Here is a 21,092-nt window from a genome sequence, read left to right as displayed (position 1 = left end):
ATTTCCTCGAACTCAACAATATACTCGATCTCTATCAGTGTGGCTTCAGACAAGGGCGGTCAACAAACGATCACCTTGTGCGCATTGAAGGAAATATCCGTGATGCATTTGTACATAAGCAGTATTTCCTATCGATATTCCTTGACATGGAAAAAGCTTATGACACGGCATGGCGTTACGGGATTTTGCGAGACCTGTCCGAAATGGGCATCCGTGGAAATATGCTGAACATAATCGAAAGCTATCTGTCAAATCGTACCTTCCGTGTAAAAGTCGGTAATGCACTGTCACGTCCTTTTACGCAGGAAACTGGTGTACCCCAGGGAGGCGTGCTTAGCTGCACTCTCTTTATCGTTAAGATGAATACACTTCGTTCTTCACTGCCCCCAGTCATTTTTTATTCCGTCTACGTAGACGATATACAGATAGGCTTCAAATCCTGCAACCTTACAGTATGTGAAAGGCAGGTACAGCAGGGCTTAAACAAGGTGTCCAAGTGGGCAGACCAAAATGGATTTAGAATTAACCCGCACAAAAGTACTTGCGTTCTCTTCACAAGAAAGAGAGGCCTGGTACCTGATCCCTGTATAGAACTGGGTGGACAACAAATTCCTGTTAACAAAGAACACAAATTTCTAGGTGTTATCCTTGACTCCAGGATTACCTTCATTTCACACATAAGATGTCTTAAAGCAAAATGTCTAAAAACCATGAACGTACTTAAAGTTCTATCCCACACTACATGGGGTAGCGACAGGAGGTGCCTGTTGAATCTGTACAGGAGCCTAGTTAGATCACGGCTAGATTATGGTGCCTTAGTATATCACTCTGCTGCACCAAGTGCATTAAAAATGTTAGACCCCGTTCATCATCTGGGTATCCGCCTCGCCACTGGCGCATTTAGAACAAGCCCCGTTGAAAGTCTATATGCAGAGTCAGACGAGTGGTCACTACATATTCAGAGAACATACATCAGCTTCACCTACTTTCTTAAAGTGCGCTCTAATAAGGAACATCCGTGTTTCACCACAGTAAACGACTTAACGTGTGAAACACTCTTCCGTAACAAACCCTCCATGAGACTTCCTTTGTCGCTTCGTGTAAGAGAACTTAGTGAAGAAATGGATGTTCCAGTTCTCGAACATCGCTTAATGGCTCCTGCTAATCTATTACCGCCCTGGGAGTGGCAGTTGATAGAATGTGACACATCATTTGTAAAGGTCTCGAAGCACGCTCCTGAGCTTGAAATTGCTATGCATTTCCGAGAGCTTCAATCGAAGTACTCCTGCTACGAATATTACACAGACGCGTCCAAATCCCATGCTGGCGTATCCTACGCTGCTGTTGGTCACTCTCTCTCTGAATCTGACGTGCTGAACCCCTTAACGAGTATCTTCACTGCAGAAACATATGCCGTACTGTCTGCAGTAAAACATATAAATAAATTAAAACTCGACAGAGCAATAGTATTTACAGACTCGTTAAGCCTTGTAAAAGCGCTGAACTCTTTACAAAAGCATACAAATCCTGTTTTCATAGAACTTTACTCGCTCTTATGCAATATTTATCTATCACACAGACACGTAGTAATATGCTGGGTACCTGGCCATAGAGGAATCGAGGGAAATGTGCTTGCTGACGAGATGGCCAAATCAATGGCATCGCAGGGTACTCGTTCTGGTGCAGTCCCTGCTACAGACATGAAGCCTTTCCTCAGAAACAAACTGCGAAGCTACTGGCAACGCTTGTGGGACGCAGAAACGAGCAATAAGCTTCACTTAATTAAGCCTAAGTTAGGTTTCTGGCAGCCAACAACGAAAACACGAAGAACAGACGTCCTATTCACTAGACTGAGAATAGGACACACATTTGGCACTCACAATTTTCTCTTGACCGGTAACGAGCCTCCAACCTGTGGTAGATGTGGCGACCGGCTGACCGTCCTCCATGTCTTCCTGGAGTGCCGGGAAGCCGAAAGAGACAGGAGGAAACATTTCCCGTTTGCATACCGCCATTGTATTCCCCTGCATCCGGCTATGTTTCTTGGTGAAGAACCGCTTTTTAATACCAAAGCAGTCCTCGCTTTTTTAACAGATGTCGTACTACATGTTACAAGCCCATTCATTTCTTAGCGCACCCTCTTTCCAGAGGATATCGCTAGGATAGATTCTCTGTATAGCACATGCCTCTAGGCCCTTGCGTTTCAAGGGCCCTGGTGAGGCAGTAGTGCTCTAGACAATATTATACATCTAGACAATCACATATTTTATATATTGCATCATTCTTTCTCAATACATTTTTATGTTCATAGTACACGCCAATAGTCATTCCCATAATTTTATTACTTGTATATTTTATGAATTTGCATCAACTCTTTTAGGCCCCTTTACAGCCACGGCGCATTAAGACCATAAAACCCATCAAGCACTGCGAAATCATTAATCATTAGCATGGCGCTCTTTGGCCACATCTGGCCCTTGCGCCATTAAACATCAAATATTCATTCATACATTGGCGTTTCTTGATCAGATCTTTCGTCTCCTGCGATAGCTTACTGGTTTCCTGTCTAACGGCGTTACCACCGACTTCTATTGCGCACTCCTTAATGATGCCCATGAGATTGTCGTTCATTGCTTCAACACTAAGGTCCTCCTCCTGAGTTAAAGCCGAATACCTGTTCTGTAGTTTGATCCGGAATTCCTCTAGTTTCCCTCTTACCGCTAACTCATTGATTGGCTTCTTGTGTACCAGTTTCTTTCGTTCCCTCCTCAAGTCTAGGCTAATTCGAGTTCTTACCATCCTGTGGTCACTGCAGCGTACCTTGCCGAGCACGTCTACATCTTGAATGATGCCAGGGTTCGCGCAGAGTATGAAGTCGATTTCATTTCTAGTCTCACCATTCGGGCTCCTCCACGTCCACTTTCGGCTAACCCGCTTGCGGAAAAAGGTATTCATTATCCGCATATTATTCTGTTCTGCAAACTCTACTAATAATTCTCCTCTGCTATTCCTAGAGCCTATGCCATATTCCCCCACTGACTTGTCTCCAGCCTGCTTCTTGCCTACCCTGGCATTGAAGTTTGCCCATCAGTATAGTGCATTTTGTTTTGACTTTACCCATCGCCGATTCTACGTCTTCATAAAAGCTTTCGACTTCCTGGTCATCATGACTAGATGTAGGAGCGTAGACCTGTACAACCTTCATTTTGTACCTCTTATTGAGTTTCACAACAAGACATGCCACCCTCTCGTTAATGCTATAGAATTCCTGTATGTTACCAGCTATTTCCTTATTAATCAGGAATCCGACTCCTAGTTCTCGTCTCTCCGCTAAGCCCCGGTAACACAGTACATGCCCGCTTTTTAGCACTGTATATGCTTCTTTTGTCCTCCTAACCTCACTGAGCCCTATTATATCCCATTTACTACCCTCTAATTCCTCCAATAACACTGCTAGACTCGCCTCACTAGATTGCGTTCTAACGTTAAACGTTGCCAGGTTCAGATTCCAATGGCGGCCTGTCCGGAGCCAGGTATTCTTAGCACCCTCTGCAGCGTAACAGATCTGACCGCCGCCGTGGTCAGTTGCTTCGCGGCTGCTGGGGACTGAGGGCCGGGGTTCGATTGTTGTATTCATATAGGAGGTTGTGGCCAAGTACTGCACCAGGGTGGCCAATCCTGCTCTGGTGAGAGAGTGCGTTACCGGTTCTGGTCACCGGGATCAGGCCGCACTCCAGGCCTGTTTGTGCAATTTTCTCAACACACGGTTTTTTTTTGTATTTTCCGGTGGAGAATAGCGCGGCACCGGGATTTGAATCACGGTCCTCTTGCACTGGAGACGGATACGCTACCGTCCCCGTAGGAGATAAATTAAAAATTAATTTATGGGGTTTTACGTGACAAAACCACTTTCTGATTATGCACGCCGTAGTGGAGGACTCCGAAAATTTCGACCACCTGGGGTTCTTTAACGTGCACCTAATTCTAAGTACACGGGTGTTTTCGCATTTCGCCCCCATCGAAATGCGGCCGCCGTGGTCGGGGTCCGATCCCGCGACCTCGTGCTCAGCAGTCTAACACCATAACCACTGAGCAACCACGGCGGGTCCCGCAGGAGTTGTACGCCTCATTTAACCTACAGTGGTGCCCTATTTGGTCAGTCAAGGTGGACCAATCTGAGCTCGGTTATACCGCATGGATGACACTCGGCTAGAGAACCTGGTATTTATGACCTGCACATGTGAGTGTGAGGCCATACATATTTGAAGATATATATCTTTCCTCTTTTTTTTTTAGGAGGGTTCCCGTACAGTGATAAAATAAAGGAAAAGACATTAAAAGAAAGAAAAAAAAGAAAGAAAAAGGGGCGAAAAAAAAGAAGGAACATAACAGGTGATTTGAACTCGTGACTCTTCGATGTTGCCCGGAAAGATAGCTCAGTCGGTTGGTTCGTCAGGCCCCAGGCTACTTTCAAGCGCCACAGCTCCTGCTCCGAGCCTCACACTTACGTGGAAAGAGACTCATGTTGTCCGCGATAGTCGGTTGGAAGGCATACTTTCTAGGAAAAATGGCCGCTCGAGGAGAAGAGCGAACTCGAGCGGCTTTAGAGGCTAGGAAAACTGCCTTAAAATATTTAGACTTGAGGGGAAAGCTTCGTTAACAAACTATAACACGGCAATCAGCACTCGAATACGACGAGAGAAATTACTAAGACGTGGAAAATTCCCTTGCAAAAAATCTGGTTTGCGAGACAAATGCTTGTATGTATTGAACCTCTTAAACCTCTCATATAGGACCCTCGGAGAGGGTCCTATATGCGTTCCATAATGAGCAAATAGGCTTTGGTAGGCTTTACTGTAAGACAGTCCTGTAATACAGAGAAGCATACAGAGTGCATTGCGGTGAAGGTAGGTGAGAATTTGCGCAAGTACTAAGCGTTAACAGCGTGTATATTTAGTACGTTCGGGCTGCGCCTCCAGGACACCAAAAGGGCAATGGTGACGCCACAGCTGGAACCTGGGTTGGTCTGTGGGTTCAGGGCTCGCCGAAATGCCAACCTACGGTTCCACCTTTGATCTTTCCGCTGGCCCTTCCGTGCTTGGTATAAAGATCCTTCGCCGCCCACTTTATTTTAATAGATGCTCTCCTGAGGTCTCCGTTTGCCGGTATTTATATTTCTCTCACGCCAACTTCACTGTAATACATTTATGTACTGAGGTAAAACTTACCAAAGCGCATTGGTCATTACGGGACCCATATATAAGGCCCTAGCGGACCATGTATCACCGCTTCGTTTCCAAGGAGATGCCATTAGAGATCATAATCATGGGTGACACATCGCTTCCTTGGCTTTGTTGACGGGCACGACAAATCTTTTTTTTTTGCGTCTAGAACGTTATTCGCAGCAAACGCCCACTCCGTTGGCGACGCGGAAGCACTCATGCAAGGAAAACGGTGTAGTAGAGATGTTCCGAGATACGCGGAGGGCAACAAATTTTCATGAACCCTAGCTTAGCGTTACATGACTGCGCTGGCCACTGTCGTTGGTGCAAGTAAGCACCTAGCACACTATGCAAAGCAGCCGGTCACCTTCTGATTGCAAAATCAGTGAAAGAGGTAAAGAATGTTTGTATTATAAATTTGAGCCACAAATGGGCTCTGCCTATGTCCCACGACTGTTTTTAATGAAAAAATAACTTCCTTCTTGATATGTACACCTGTTCATCCCATTACAACAACAGGTTTTCGACTATAGGCATCTCTATATGCCACAATCCCTACTGTGATTTTAGTGCTCCCACTAGAAATATAATTTTAACGGAAAATTATCTGACACCTTTTGACTTGGAGTTTAGCACTGTGCCTGGGGTATAGCTTCGACAAAATGCACATTAAAAATAATTTTAAAATTTTATCAGCCCTAATGGTGTCCCATACATTTGTGTACTGTGCTCTCAAAAGTTTGTTATTGTTCTTCTCCACTCGAAAGCACTCGTGCTGATAATACTGTTTGTCAGTTGGAGGATGTCTCATCACCTGCTTTGAAGCCTCTCTTACAATATTCTGATACACTAGTTAAGTTCTACTCTGTTAATGAGATAGAAATGAAAGTGTAGGCTTTGGATGGTAACATTTTCCATTTAGCAATGAAGTATAAATGATGTCCAGAACATGCCTCTTGGGTAATGCATCAGTGAATTATTGAGGCAGCACTTCTTACAATTCAGAGATTAAGTCATGGAATACTTTGCATGCAATGCAAGGTCAAAAATTGTGGCTAGAAATCAGTGCACACTTTAGCAGTATGCTGAGCTGGGCTAGTTAGTGCATGCTGAAGGGAATTGAACAGTGCAATAGACGAGACATATTTGCATATGACAGCACTGTGCCTATTGTTTACACTATATGCCGAGTCTTTTGTGCTGTTTCATTTACTTCAATGTGTAGACCTTCACTACAATAATATTGCTAGCTCAATAAATTTGGGCCGTTAGTAACATTGTGAACAAATGCACTATGCATTTCTTGTTATTAATGTGTGTGCATGCGTGTGTACTTTGTGGTTGTTACAAGTCTCTTTGATTACTATTAAAATTGGGAGATTACAGACAAACTAATTTTTGCTAACCAACCTTTATAGGAGTGGCAGACATCAGAAGTTGTGCTACCTAACTAAATTAAGTGATTAATAACTAAATTTAAGCAGTTATGTTAGGAGGCATGTTAACATGAAAGTGTAGATTTGAATACGTTCGGTAGTTGAGGAATAACCATTGCTTGAACTTCTGTGCCTTATTAAACACACTACTTTCTTGAAATAAGCTCAAAATTTGAAACAAAATACATTGCTCTTCCAATGAGCAGTTTTCATTACACCATTTTCTGTCAGCACGTAAACATAATAACTGGAAGACTCTGCAAAACTTTGATAATTATTTAACCTATTGGCAATTATTCCACAAATTCTGACGTCCACTGCTGCTATGTAGCTTGGCCTGCAAAAATTATAATTTGACTCAAACCTCCTATTTCTCATAACGTGAAACAGACATAGCAGAAGCACACAAAATGAGCGTGTGTGTCAACGTGTGCATATTGCATAAAACTTAACACTACGTATACAGGGTGTTCTTTTTTAGCTGCACCAATTTTTTTTAAATTTCATGTGGTAGATAGCGCAATTCTAACCCTTGATCTAAACCACTTGATAAAGTGGGCATTACTTCTACAAGAAATAAGAATGCCTAACTGAATAATTAAGTTTATTCTAATTAACTTCTTGTTTGTTACTTTATGGCACCCATTTCAATTGACTAATTGCAGCTGGTGAGATTGCAATGCGTATCCACTTGGAACACATTATCAGGACTAGCTCAGTTTCGAGATATGAATTTTCAAATGTCCAATGAAATGCATTGATGTTCCAGTTACCTTTGTGCGTCAATGTATAGAAGAGTTTTTATAAGAAGTAAGTGGAACAAAAGTGAATTTTTACGGCAAGTTTGATGCCGCATATCTCGAAACTGGTGCCATCCTCAGAATTTGTTCCCAGCAGATATGCCTTTCAAACTCACTAGTTACATTTCGTAGATTTGGAATGCCCACAAAGAGAGGGTGGTGCAAACGTAGACATGGCCAGCAAGGGTCAAAGTGCAGTGTCTGTTCTTATCAGCTTAATATCTGATATGGGGTTCTATTTGGACCCAAGCTATTAAACTTATTTTTGCAAGTTGCCGGAGTGCTTGAAGCCTGCTTCACCAATACTTTGCAATATTTTTGTGTGTACCTTAATGTGGCAAATATGCTGCAGTGAGGGTTGTCAACGCATGTGTGAATGTACCACTCTTTGAGCATAGGAAAAATAGAAGTAAGAATATTGGGCCTCTCAAATTGGCAATTTAGTTAAAAGACCAGGAGAATAATTTAAAGATACATTTAGAGACGTGTATCTGCCTTAAATACTGCATATTTAAAATCAACATCGTCATCATCAACCTGTCTTATGTCCACTGCAGGACGAAGGCCTCTGCCTGTGATCTCCAATTACCCCTGTCATGCGCCAACCGATTTCTTCTAGCGCCCGCAAATTTCCTAATTTCATCGCTCCACCTAGTCTTTTGTTGTCCTCGATTGCGTTTTTCTTCTCTTGGTACCCATTTTGTAACCCTAATGGTCCACCGGTTATCTAACCTATGCATTGCATGGCCTGCCCAGCTCCATTTCTTTCTCTTAATGTCAATTAGAATATCAGCCGTTTGCTCTCTGATCCAAACCGCTCTCTTTCTTTCTCCCCTTTAACGTTACGCCTAACATTCTTCGTTCTATCACTCTTTGCAAGTTTCTGCCCCACATGTCAGCACCGGTAAAATGCGCTGATTGTACACCTTTCTTTTCAATGACAATGGTAAGCTCCCAGTCAGGAGCTCACGATGTCTGCCGTATGCGATCCAACCCATTTTTATTCTTCTGTGAATTTCCTTCTCATGGTCAGGGTTCCCTGTGATTAATTGACCTAGGTAAACGTACTCCTTCACAGACTGCAGAGGACAAATGGCGATCCTGAACTCTTGTTCCTTTGCCCGGCTATTTATCATTATCTTTGTCTTCTGCACATTAATCTTCAACCCCACTCTTACACTCTCTGTTAAGGTCCTCAATCATGTGTTTTAACTCGTCTGCATTGTTGCTGAATAGAGCAATGTCATCGGTTAACCGAAGGTTGCTGAGATATTCGCCATCGTTCTTTACTCCTAAGCCTTCCCAGTTTAATAGCTTGAATACTTCTTCTAAGCCTGCAGTGAATAGCATTGGAGAGATTGTGTCTCCCTGTCTGACCCCGTTCTTTATACGTATCTTCCTACATGTGTAGAATTAAGGTAGCTCTGGAATCTCTGAATTTTCCCAGGTACATAAGCGGTCTGTACTCCTTGATTGCGTAGTGCATCTATGACTGCTGGTATCTCTAGTGAATCAAATGCCTTTTCGTAATCTATGAAAGCCATATAGAGAGGCTTACTGTACTCTGTGGATTTCTCGATTACCTGATTAATGACACGGATGTGATCCATTGTAGAGTATTCCTTCCTGAAGCCAGCCTGTTACCTTAGTTGAATGAAGTCCTGTGTTGCCCTTATTCTATTGGAGATAATTTTGGTGAATATTTTATATAATACTGGGAGTAAGCTAATGGGCCTATAATTTTTCAGTTATTTAATGTCTCCCTTTTTGTGGATTAGTATAATGCTTGCATTCTTCCAGTTTTGTGGGACCCTTGCGATCGATAGACACTTCGTTTAAAGAGGCGCCAGTTTTTCAAGCATTACGTCTCGTCCATGTTTGATTAAATAGACTGTTATTCCATCTTCTCGTGCCACTCTTCCTCGTTTCATGTCTTGCAAGGCCCCTCTGACCTCATTGCTAGTTATAGGAGGAGTTCCTGTATCCTGTTCATTACTGTTTCCAATTAAGGTATCGTGACTCCTCTGGGTATTGTACAGGTCAGTATAGAATTCTTCCACTGCTTTTACTATATCTTCGAGATTTTTGATGATATTTGATGATACCCTGCTTATCTTTTAATAGTTATATAACTAATAATAATATTATACTATATATAATATTAATGGTTATATTTGAAAACAAACTATAGCATAACCTTGGAAATTGCCATGCATAAAACCACGCTTAACAGATTATTCAAATGTATGGTGATATTCATTTCTTGCATTCTTTGCCACTTGCTTAGCAACTGCACAATTCCTTTTTTGATAAATCTTGGAGAAGTTTACTGGAAGAAACATATAAATCCACTTAAATGTTCTCAGATGTTGAGAAATTTTTCATGTTGACGAAGTGGTCTGAGGGTACCGTATGTGAGGAGGGAGGGACTGTCAAGCAACACATCCCACACAAGCACAAGCTATCTTCCCTCAGATATTGTGGGATCTGGCATTGTCATGATGAAAAGCAATGCTTCCTTTAATTTAAGAACTCTGCCCTTCTCTCCTAGATTGTTGTGCATAACTGATTGAATAAGCAACAGTAGTTTGCATAAATTGACTATTACATTGTTTTCAGTAAAGATTTCGTGGGGAAAGGTTTGTGGTCATTGTTTTTACACAGCTGGCCACTTATGGGAGGCAGTGATAAAGGTTGCAGTCACTGAACTTTTGTAGAACTGAAATGTGTTGTTGGTTAATATATGCAGCTTTTTAGAAATGGTCATGAGTTCAGACATTTATAGACTGAATAGACTATCCACATACTAAGCACTTGGATGGTAGTTCTCTTACTTTTGTTAGAACTACCAGAGGTTATCTTGCCACTTCTTTGTTTGTGCTCTTCAAAAGTAAAGCGAAATGAGTGAAAAAAATTTGATGTAGCAGGCAAGCAAAACCTTTTAGTTGGAATGTTATTCCAAATATCAGAAAAATATTTTGAATGAATCTCTGTGAGTGAACATCTGAATTGCTTCATGCTTATGCAATCCGTAAGGAGTCATTTTCTTAGAGTGTAAAAGAATTAAGATGAGTTGCAGCACACTTTTGCAGAAGCAGTGTCCCCTTGTTTTTAGTGGTGTGTGGATGTTTCAGATCACAAATATTGAATTGAATAGTATTTGTTGTTTGATTTGTATTTGATTTATGAATCGATTATAAAAAATTATGGAATAATAATTTATTTTGATTATGTAAAGAATAACATTTATTGTGGCCTCAAAGAAGAGAAGAGGTAGGAACTGAGGACTAGTCTGAATAAGTCTGCTGAAGGGAAGCTGTGGTTGCTATACATGAGCGCTAGTTCTTGAGCAAACACAGGGGTCAGAGGTGTTTGATTTTGGCAAAAGAATTTATTATTTTGCCACTTGCATGATGTATCAATCATTTTAAAACAATGTGCAGTGCTTTAGTATTACTTTTCTCCTTGAACAAACTCAACATTTTGCATGGCTCCAGATGTGCTATTCCTAATTTCTTTCTTTTCATTACTGTCATTGCCATGGCATACCACGATAACTAAAAGTAGTTGTTTCTCATTTATGCGCTTCTCAGTTGACTGGACATCTATTTTGCAAACAGCATAATATGTATTTATATGTGCCTGTAAACAAGCCATGTAAATAATGCCAACACACTTCATTTTTTACAACTAGCACTCCACACTTATTTTATATTTCAGCAACTTTAGAAACATTCTAAATTTGATTCAGTATTTGGAGGTTGCTTTGCCCAAACATATGTAGATGCAGTAAGAAAATTTCATTATTTGAGCACCCCTACTTATTTTCTGAAATGACACTATTAAATTATTTTAATCTCCATTGAGGGAGGGAGATAAAAAAATAGGAGGGGCTGTTACATCACTTCTTGTGAAGTCAGACAATGCCATTTGGTCATGCAGCCCAAGCAACTTCTCCATCTTTGTAGGTGCTGTCAGAACACCCATGTATGTTTTCTGTTTCTATGCTACTGTGCACCAGCTTTGCGAGTCTGAGTGCATCACCTCTGTGGCCACAAAGCTCAGTATGAGCAACTGCGATGTATCTTAAGGTTACCTTATGAAGAAATTGAAACTACCCGATTTTGCTACACTTTGCATGCATAGTACTACGATACTGTGTAACTTGACAACAGATAGCTTCTTTTGTGTGCACAAAGAACTTGGAAGTGTGATAATTCCCACAATTATTTCATTATTTTTAGTATGCAATATTTTACCCAACTTTGTCTTTGCAATTGGTGTTTGCAGGTGTGCTACACATTTTAAATGTGGTACTACTAAAAAATAGGCTGAAACCTATTTATGGATGGTGCTGCATGTTAATTTTACCTGGTAAGAGGGAGTGCAGAACTTAAATCTGTTTATTGAAAAAATGTTTGAGTTCAACACAAGGTTTAGTAGATTTACATGGTAACAACTTGTGAATGGGGTGGGGACGTGGCCATAGCAATTGTTCTGTCTCTAAAGTGCCACCTAGACAAGAATAGATACATGGTAATTGAACAAGGATTCTCGCTGTAGCCATCGTTTTGACAAAGCGACTTGTCTTCATAAGGCCAGCAACTGCTACAGATGAACAGGTTACTTTCGTGAGTATATATATAATGAAAGTTTACAAGAAGTTGCAGGCATGAAATAAGATGGAAATTATTTGCGTTATGTTGGCTTATTTTGAGGAGAAAACCTTATTTGGTATCTACAAAATGTCATTGTTAACACAAACTTAGAATTTGTAGCCATTTTCATGGCTACTATACTGAACTGTACCCCCTTCAGTGACGAATTATGGTATTCTGCCAGGACATTTTTGGAGCTTGCAGGTATTAATGTTTCAGGTGTCCAGAGTTCGAAGAAAAAAATTCCCCTCTCTAGGAATATTATTTTGCAAAGTCAATCGCGTCCTCATATGGAGACATCGTGACTCAATACTTTCTATCGCAAGTTCACTATGCCACTTTAAAGGAAGAAGGGAAATTATCTATTCAAGGTTGTGCGAGTGGTGCATCGACTGGTTGACAGGTTGTGATATTTGAAGAAGTGGTCCTGAGCTGTAGCACAGAAAAACATCGCATTTCCGGCAGTGGCCCCGGTTTCTACCACACACTTCTCATACTTGCTCTACTAAGGAAACGGCAACTGGACTTGCTGGGGCCAGTGGTCCTTTGCATCCTACCTCACACAATCGCATCATGTTTAGAGCAAGGATGGTGACTCAAAATGAGCTATTCAGGCTGGACATTAAAAGAAAATGCTAAATTGCAGCACAGACAAAATTCTCAAATACAAAAACAGAAAACAGTTCGTACTGCTTCTGCAGGTAAGCTTCGCCCAAACAAAATTCTGTTGTTCTGGGACCAAACTAGGAATCTCTCATATCTGGACAACCATTCGAGGAAGCGACATAATTGCCAGACTGACGTTGTTCGTTTCATGGTCCCGAAATGTAAGCATTTACCACCTTCATGACGAAACAGTGCGTACGACGATTTGTGCATTTCAATAATGCCACCACTTAAAACTAAAAGGAACACTGAAAAACACAGTTTAATTCTTCGACGGTGAACTAGATTGCCCAAGAAGTCCAAAAAGTGTCGGTGGTTTTAAGTTTTCGCACAGTGGCTATGGGTCGCCGGCGTGGTAAAAAAGATTGAGTGAATCACAGTGTCTCCGAATGGAGACTCGGATGAAAACAGGATCAAAACTATTCAGTAATAGAACTATGAGTATTGTGCAACTGTTTTTCATTAAAAGTAGCTCTTTCTTCACATAAAACAGGGTTTTTAACCGTTCTGAATGTTTGAGGCTGCTGCAAAAGAGAAATTTGAGCAGCGACAAACCAGAGCTTCCGTAAAACATGGAGTCGTACGTCTTCAAACATCTTTTTCTCTAGTAGTGTTTCGTCGCTGCATCAGATGGCGTTCATTGCATTTATGTATGCTTCCCATATTATCCCCACCAGTGTGCAGTGTCACTCCTTCGCTTTTTGATGAAAAACGCAACATAGAAAGTCGTATCTTCATACGGAGACACCGTGACTGAAAGGGGGTACCGTACCCATAACAGCCATGTAACCATGATTGGATGTAGTAGCGAACAGGAAATGGACGTTCAATGTGTAACTATTGATTAGGTTTGAAGGGCTTCGCAAGATAAGTCCAAGGAAAATGTGGCAGGAGAAGATGAAATAACAGTTGATTTGATAAAACATGGAGGATATATTGCACTGGAATCTTGCATTCCTTTATTTACAATGCCTAACAACGCTAAGCGTACCGGACTTTAAAGAATGCGAGCATAATTACAAGAATGGAGGTGTTTAAGAATTGGAAGAACTACAGACCCATTTCTTTAGTCTCAGTATTGTACAAGATATTCACTATCAAATAGAATAAGGGATACACTTGACCACAATATTCCATGATGGATCTCATCCAATAAGACATTTGAGACCGTAGCCAACCTCTCTGTATGACCTTTGAAAAGTACACATTTGGTTCAAGAGACAATAGTGGTCATGGAGGCATTGCAAAGAAGTAGAAGCATATATGTATGCCTTATTTCAGTAGCGCAAAGTCACGCTTTCTCAGTGCATAGTTTTAGGCAAGCACCCTGAACAAAACTTATGCAAAACATTGGAAGACATTATTGCCATCCATAAATATTCTGAAAATTGTGTCGGCATGCCTCCACTATCGCTACACAGCTGTAAAATCACGCATCTATTCAGCCTCTGATTTCGTTCTCTTAACAATCATATTGTACGTCATCATGTTTTTTTCTGCACCCAATTGTACATCCAGTATATATTGATATCAACATGCAATAAATATTTGTTCTAGTCAGCAGTGTTGGATCTCATCTCATTGTCCTGTTTTTAGCCCTGTTCCCTTCAAGAGCTTTATTAATATTTTACCTTCAGGTACCACATACAAATAATAGGAAACGTGGAACAGCAATGCAAAACTTTTTACATCAGTGATTTCTTTGAGCAGTGTTAAGGTTGACAATTTTGCCTCCTTCAGGAACTCCGTTGAATAAACTTCCTCTAAGCATCTGCCATCCTGGTGTCCTTTCACTACAAGATTTCGAAAGTTGTGGTCAGATACAGACAAAGGAAACTGTTTGGGTCTTGGGTGCAGTAGTAAATTTCTTAGCATCACTGTGAAAAATTTACGAGGTGCCCAGCATAACTAATATAATCCTGACAAAAGTGTATGGGAGGCTATGCTTGTAGTATATGATGTCTAACAATGCTGCAAGGCAGTGCAAATGCCATAGACATGCATGCATCTTTGTGACATGCACTGCTGTGTCTCAACACCTTCAAAACAGTTTCACAAACTTTTTTTTAGCAATACCCGACTCAACGTTGCTAAATTTTCTAAAAGCCATACTTTTATGTACATATACCACTGCTCACAATGCTTTTGTCACCAGTTGCAAAATGATGCATTCAGCTGCAAGTCGTCGTTGCATACCATAACGCCGTATGAGACCTTTCATTTGCATTTAAAGCAGATGGTATAGAAATAAAAAACAAGTGCAGAGATCATGTATCTCTTTGCATAGTATGTAAATGTAATGATTCAGGAAAGCTTTGCTTATAGTGTATTGCAACAAAGGCAATGGATTTGCTTAAATTTAGCACCTAATAGACCAATCTCACCATGCCTAGCATGCAGATGCATGCTTTTTTCCTGCCATGTTACTTGTAGTTCTTAGGAGAATTTGGAACACGGTGGGAAGGCACTGCGTAATAGTTATAGAGTTTGCATATTCACCAACATGAGTTTTGTGGAAGCAGTGGTGGTGGTCAGAGTGCATATTCAGCGACTACACTTCTGGCCAAGTTGAAGGGCTGGAGACGTGAAAGTTCATTATCTCAATGTGAATGGCATGTGTTTCAAAGCTTGCATCTGTTAACATGCACCAGCTATGTGAAGCAGATTCTTTTCTGTTTGCGGCAGAAAATACTCAAGGAAGTATATAAAGGAAGAAAAAAAAAGTTGCTCTCCAATGACGCTTTGCATTACTATCCAAGCTTGACAATCCCAAATTACGACACCTTGCATATAAATGGTGGTGGTCATGTGTTTACATTTCAGCAGTGACTCGACCAAGGATATAATCTGCATGCATGTTTAAATATAAGTACATGCATTGAAATTTACCGAATGATGTTTATTTGCTTGAAGAAAATGCTTTTGCAATGGTTAATATCACATACACTATGAGGAACTTGGAAGCAGTAAGCTTTGAATGGAATAAGGAAAGCAGAAACTTCGAACGAGATGGATAGAGAGACAGACACAGGACTCTCTTTCTGTCCCGTTTGAAGTTTGCACTTTCCGCTATTAGACTGATAATGAACCAACTAGCCCAGCAAAGGATTTTCTTAAATGGTAAGCTGTATGGCTTATTTGACTTGCTGTTTTCAAGTACTCTAATAGTTGTACGAAGCAACAAAGTTGGGTTGCACGATTTTTGTTACAAGGTGCTTGTTGGCACGTTTTCTTGATTCATTAAAGGACCTTAAAGATGAGCAATAATGCTTAAAAGTGACCAGTTGAATGCAAGGTTGTGAAGCGTTGGTTATGCTTTCTATTGCAGTTTTCTTTTCCTGCAGAAAGTATAGAAATGCTTGGGTGAACTGTTTTTTTCTTGAATATATGAGCGTGAAGTTAATTCTTTGTTGCGCCCGAGTGGTTACAATTTGCTTATGTCACAAGACGCACTCACTAATACGCAACTGTAGCCCTGCAGTTAAAGTGCTGTCTATCAAGAATGCCAGGAGTTCAAGAAAGCAATGTCATCTAACCATCTAAATGAATGGGTAGATTTTTGATGGTCAGGGATGTGGCTAGGACTATTGTATAGCAGATGAGCGCAGGTATACAGACCGAGCAATGCATGTTTGTTCTTGTTTACAATGACCAAGCCTGGCAGTGTGAGCAGCACTTCATATTGAATGCTCATTTGTCCGGTATATTTATCTGGTATTGCTGCATGTCTTCAAAGCCTCTCTTACTTCTAAGACTTCACTGCACATGACTGATCCTTTCATTTGTTCACATCTTTGTGCCTTTCACAGAATCGTCGTGTCCATTGTGGTGCAAATACACGATTGCCACGTTCCATTTGCCTAAGTTTTACAAGCTGCACTAGCAGCCACAGCAGTTTTTCACGAAATGAAACCAACAAAAAAATTTTACTTGCTTTTCTGTCAGACTAATTTGCTATAGTCCTTAAACATGTGTTCCTGTGGCCAGCTGTTGTCTTTATGAAAGAAATAAAGACTTAGAGAATTTTTTTCCTTTGCATTTCATTGCAGCATACAGAGACGCAACAGTTTATTCCTTTACTATAATGTCACAATGCTTCAACGAAAAAAACTGTTGCCTATGATCAAAAAGACTCGGTGGATTACACATTTTATATGCTCTCTCTTCGCAACTCAGCTGTAGTACAATTACCAGCATGCACCACAGCTGTGGTAGTGTAGAAAAAAAATGAGAGCAGTCTACTTTGCTTTTATAATTTCAGGAAGGGCATTTCTTTTTATTAATAAATTATGTCGAGTAGGTTTTGCAAATGAACCATCTTTTTCCAGGGGTACATTATGTGACTGCTTGTATAAATAGGATTATTTTTCTTCAAGCTTTAACAGGGACCAAGTTGCAAAGGTAGCATATATTATATATAATATTGCCAGCCCCAGTGATAGCAGTTCAGTAGCATCCGCACTTAGATGAAAGGTAAAACTAGTAAATTAAATAAGTGGTTGGAAAATACAGCACCTGATAAAATATCTGGCTAAATGCGAGGTGTGCACCTGTGCTTTTGTCCACACATCCAAATCACATAAGGTACACTGTTGGACATGCTTCACTGTGCAGCTGCTAACCAACAAGACACGAGTGTGATTGACCATGTATGAACAAAGTAGGGTAGTTCTGATCCAATTCTCATATGTAAAAGACAAATCAAGTAACAAAGAAGTTCTTTATTTCATTTCATTTATTTGTTGTTTGAGACATACAGCTGTCTCAGGGGCTGTAGCAAAAGGCAATATTCTTGCCTGACAAAGGCTGCAGCACCCAAAGCATGTTGACACTCTGAAGCAAACAACAGCACAACAAGTGTTACAATTTTCGAAATATGATAACATATAAAAAACGATTAAGAATTCGAATCTCGATCAAAACATGTTAAAAAGGAAAACAAAACAGTAACATTGCAGTACATAAGGAAGTTATATAATAAAGCAGCGATGAAAATACGTTTTAACAGATTTCTTGAACCTCAAGCTTGATTTCGTGGTTTGTAATTGTTCCAGAATTGTGGGATTATTGTTTAGTAAGGTTGATATTTGAAAGTGTAATGCCTGTTTCCCGTAGTTCGTGCGAGTAAGCGGTATAGAGATTGGGTCATGTCTGAGATTATACGGAATTTCTTTGGTGGCGAAGGTCTGATTAAACTGTATGTGATCAGCCTGACGGAGACGGAACGCCTCGAGCGATAGCTTATGCAAAAATAGGTGGTCTATATGGAGTATGCCAAGCTTATCAAAAAACGGTTTAGTGTGTGCAAGAACAGGTAGGTTACAAACTGCCCTTACGGCTCTTTTTTGCAGCCTATATAGTGACATAAGGTTAGTTTTGGTAGTAGTTCCCCAGACCAGAAGAGAATAGTGTAGACGAGAGTGTATTAGTGTGTAATATAGCTGTTTCTTTAAATTCATTGGAATAAGATGCTTTAACATGTTAGTCATTCCCGTCGCTCTACGAATGTCGGCTCTGAGGATCTCCACATGAATGGACCAATACAGGTTTTCGTTAAACCATACGCCTAAAAATTTTACGCACTGTGTATTTTCTATATTGCGCCCCCCAAAATTTAACTCGTAGTGACCCATCAGCTGCTTTCCTTTTGGTCTAAATATGACGTACTTTGTTTTTTCGCAGTTCAGTTGTATTCTATTTGAATTTAGCCAACAGTTGAGGTCCCCCATCCATCTATTGGCTACGTTAAATGCTTCTTGAATGTTATGATCAGAGAAGAAAACGCTGGTGTCATCTGCATACAGAGTTATGCACGGTGTGTTTGGGATGTTAACAATATCATTGATATAGAGAAGAAACGAAGTTGGGCCTAGGATTGAGCCCTGAGGAACACCGCAGTTTAAATCAAGAAGTTGGGACTTAGAATCTTTTAGGCTAACAAACTGTTTACGGGAGCTGAGATAGTTCTTAATTAAAGCATACGCTACACCTCTTATGCCATACTAGGGTAATTTTCGAAGCAAAATATCGTGATTAATAGAGTCAAAAGCCTTACGGAAATCCAAAACACTCCAATAGTGTAAGTCTGTTTTTTCAAAGTTCTTAATTAAGTGGTCTTTCGCATGCAAAAGCGCTTGCTCAGTAGACTTTTGTTTCTGAAACCCGAATTGTGCTGGTACTATTGCTTTGTTTTTTGTCAAGTGCCCAACTATTCTTTTATTTAAAATGCGTTCAGGGATTTTAGAAAAGATAGGAAGAACTGAGATGGGTCTGAAATTATTGAGGTTATCTAACGCACCCTCCTTATGCAGTGCCACAACTCTCGCAATTTTCATGAGCACGGGAAATTCACCAGTCGATAAGACGAGGTTGCAGATATGCGACAGCGGGTGACATATTACTTGCGCTACACTCTTTATAGGCTTTGTACTTATTTCGTCCGCTCCGCATGCGCAGTTATTCTTTAGTGTAGATATGACGTCTGCTATCTCTGCTGAGCTTGTTGGGTACAGGAATATAGTGGGCATATCAGAACATCTTTTGTATGCTTCACATCGGCCCACAGGAGCATCGCTATACAGCGCAGCAGAAACCTGGAAATGCGAGTTAAACTTGTTGGCTAGGCATTCCCCTGATAATGTTATCCCGTCGATAACTATTGACTGAGGACAGTTCGTTTTGTTGCCCGTCAATAATTCTCGAAATGTTCTCCAAAGCAGTGAAGGATTGTTTGCAGCTGCGGTGAACTTATTCTGACAGTACTCGCGTTTAGCCTTCTTCATTTTAGAGTTTCTTTTATTTCGAAGCTGCTTGTAGGTTTTCAGGACGTGTGGATCTTTCGATTTAATGAATGTTTCAAATAACTTTTTGCGGCGTTCAATTTCTTTATATAGTTCGTAGGAGACCCAAGGCTTTCTAATTTTTCGGTGCGTTTTGCGCATTTCTAGTGGGAAACAAGTGTCGTAAATTTCTTTAAAGAGTGCTATAAACTTACTGTAAGCCTGGTCAACATTTTTTTCTCTCTCTATTACACTCCAATCGGTGTTAGTTACAAGCTCCTGGAACTTCGTAATGTTATTATCACTTATTTTTCTACTTGCTCTCGCTTCTTTCCCATTCTGCGAAACACTACGATGGTTAGAGCGTGGTATAATGCAAAAGATAGGTAAGTGGTCACTGATGTCGCTAGATATTATGCCTGAGACCATTTCGTCACTTAAATGGTTCGTTATACACAAGTCTAACAGTGTACTTGTTTCGACCTTAATTCTTGTTGGTGCTTCGATTAAATTCCGACAGCCATAAGAGTGAATAACATCTAGTAGATCATATTTAATAGAGTTCTCATGAAGGAGGTCAATATTAAAGTCACCAGTGAGTAACACGGGCACTTTCAACAATAAGCTGTGCTCCAGGATCCTTTCAACAACTTGCAAAAAAATATTCACACTACCTGCAGGCGGACGGTACAGGACAGCAAGAAGCAGGCCATCACACTCAACCACAAGTGATTCGCAATCATCGTTAACCATACTGTACTCTGTTCACTCGTTGTACAATACGTCATTGCGAAATTGATTGCAACGCCACCACCTCTTCGTTTACATCGCGAAATAGACACACAGCTGTAACCTTCAAGTTCGGGAATAAAATCATTAGAACTGTACCAGGTTTCTGTAAAAGCCAAGACATTGAAACTATAGTGCAGAGAGTCAAGAAGCATGTTAACTTCGTCAAATTTGTTCCTGAGGCTTCTAGCGTTCATGTGAAAAACTGAGAAGCATTGCTTGTTATGAACATATTTGCCCACATCTACTCGGAACGTTGCTTGACTATAGTATTGGTTGTCTCTTTGGCTAAGTAGTTCTGCCATTTTATATCAGTGTTACTGACATTGTCAGCTTCTATTCTATCTTGGACAAGTCGTCTTCTGATTGAATTCTAATTGCGCGTTCCCCATGACGTTTCCTGACGAACAGCTTTCCTTCCTTTATCCATGTAAACATGTAATCCTTTTCAGTTGCCTTTGCTTTCATTAGCCAGAATAGTCGCTTGTTCGTAGCTGTAAGGTTCTCACGCAAACCCACAGTTGATTTCTTCTCCCTCAAGACAGCTCTCTTTTTGAGCCATTCTTCCTTAGTAGTTCGAGACTGAAACCTCAGTAGTATTGGCTGTGTCTTTCCTTGTTTCGCTGGAAGTCTATGAACAGCATCGAGTTCCCTTGTAGTTACAGGCTGCAGACCGAGTTCACTAGCGAGGATGTTAACCTTGCTGAGCAAGTCCTCATTCTCGGTGAACCTTATGCCGTGT

General features: G+C 40.6%; 1 pseudogene; it reads left to right on the top strand.

The window, feature by feature from the left end:
- Window positions 1-7,631: 7,631 nt before the first annotated feature.
- Window positions 7,632-7,809, top strand: LOC126519337 (U2 spliceosomal RNA; annotated as a pseudogene).
- Window positions 7,810-21,092: the final 13,283 nt, after the last annotated feature.

This window comes from Dermacentor andersoni, chromosome 10, assembly GCF_023375885.2.
Source record: "Dermacentor andersoni chromosome 10, qqDerAnde1_hic_scaffold, whole genome shotgun sequence".
Taxonomy (NCBI): domain Eukaryota; kingdom Metazoa; phylum Arthropoda; class Arachnida; order Ixodida; family Ixodidae; genus Dermacentor; species Dermacentor andersoni.
This window is presented reverse-complemented; position numbering and strand designations above follow the sequence as displayed.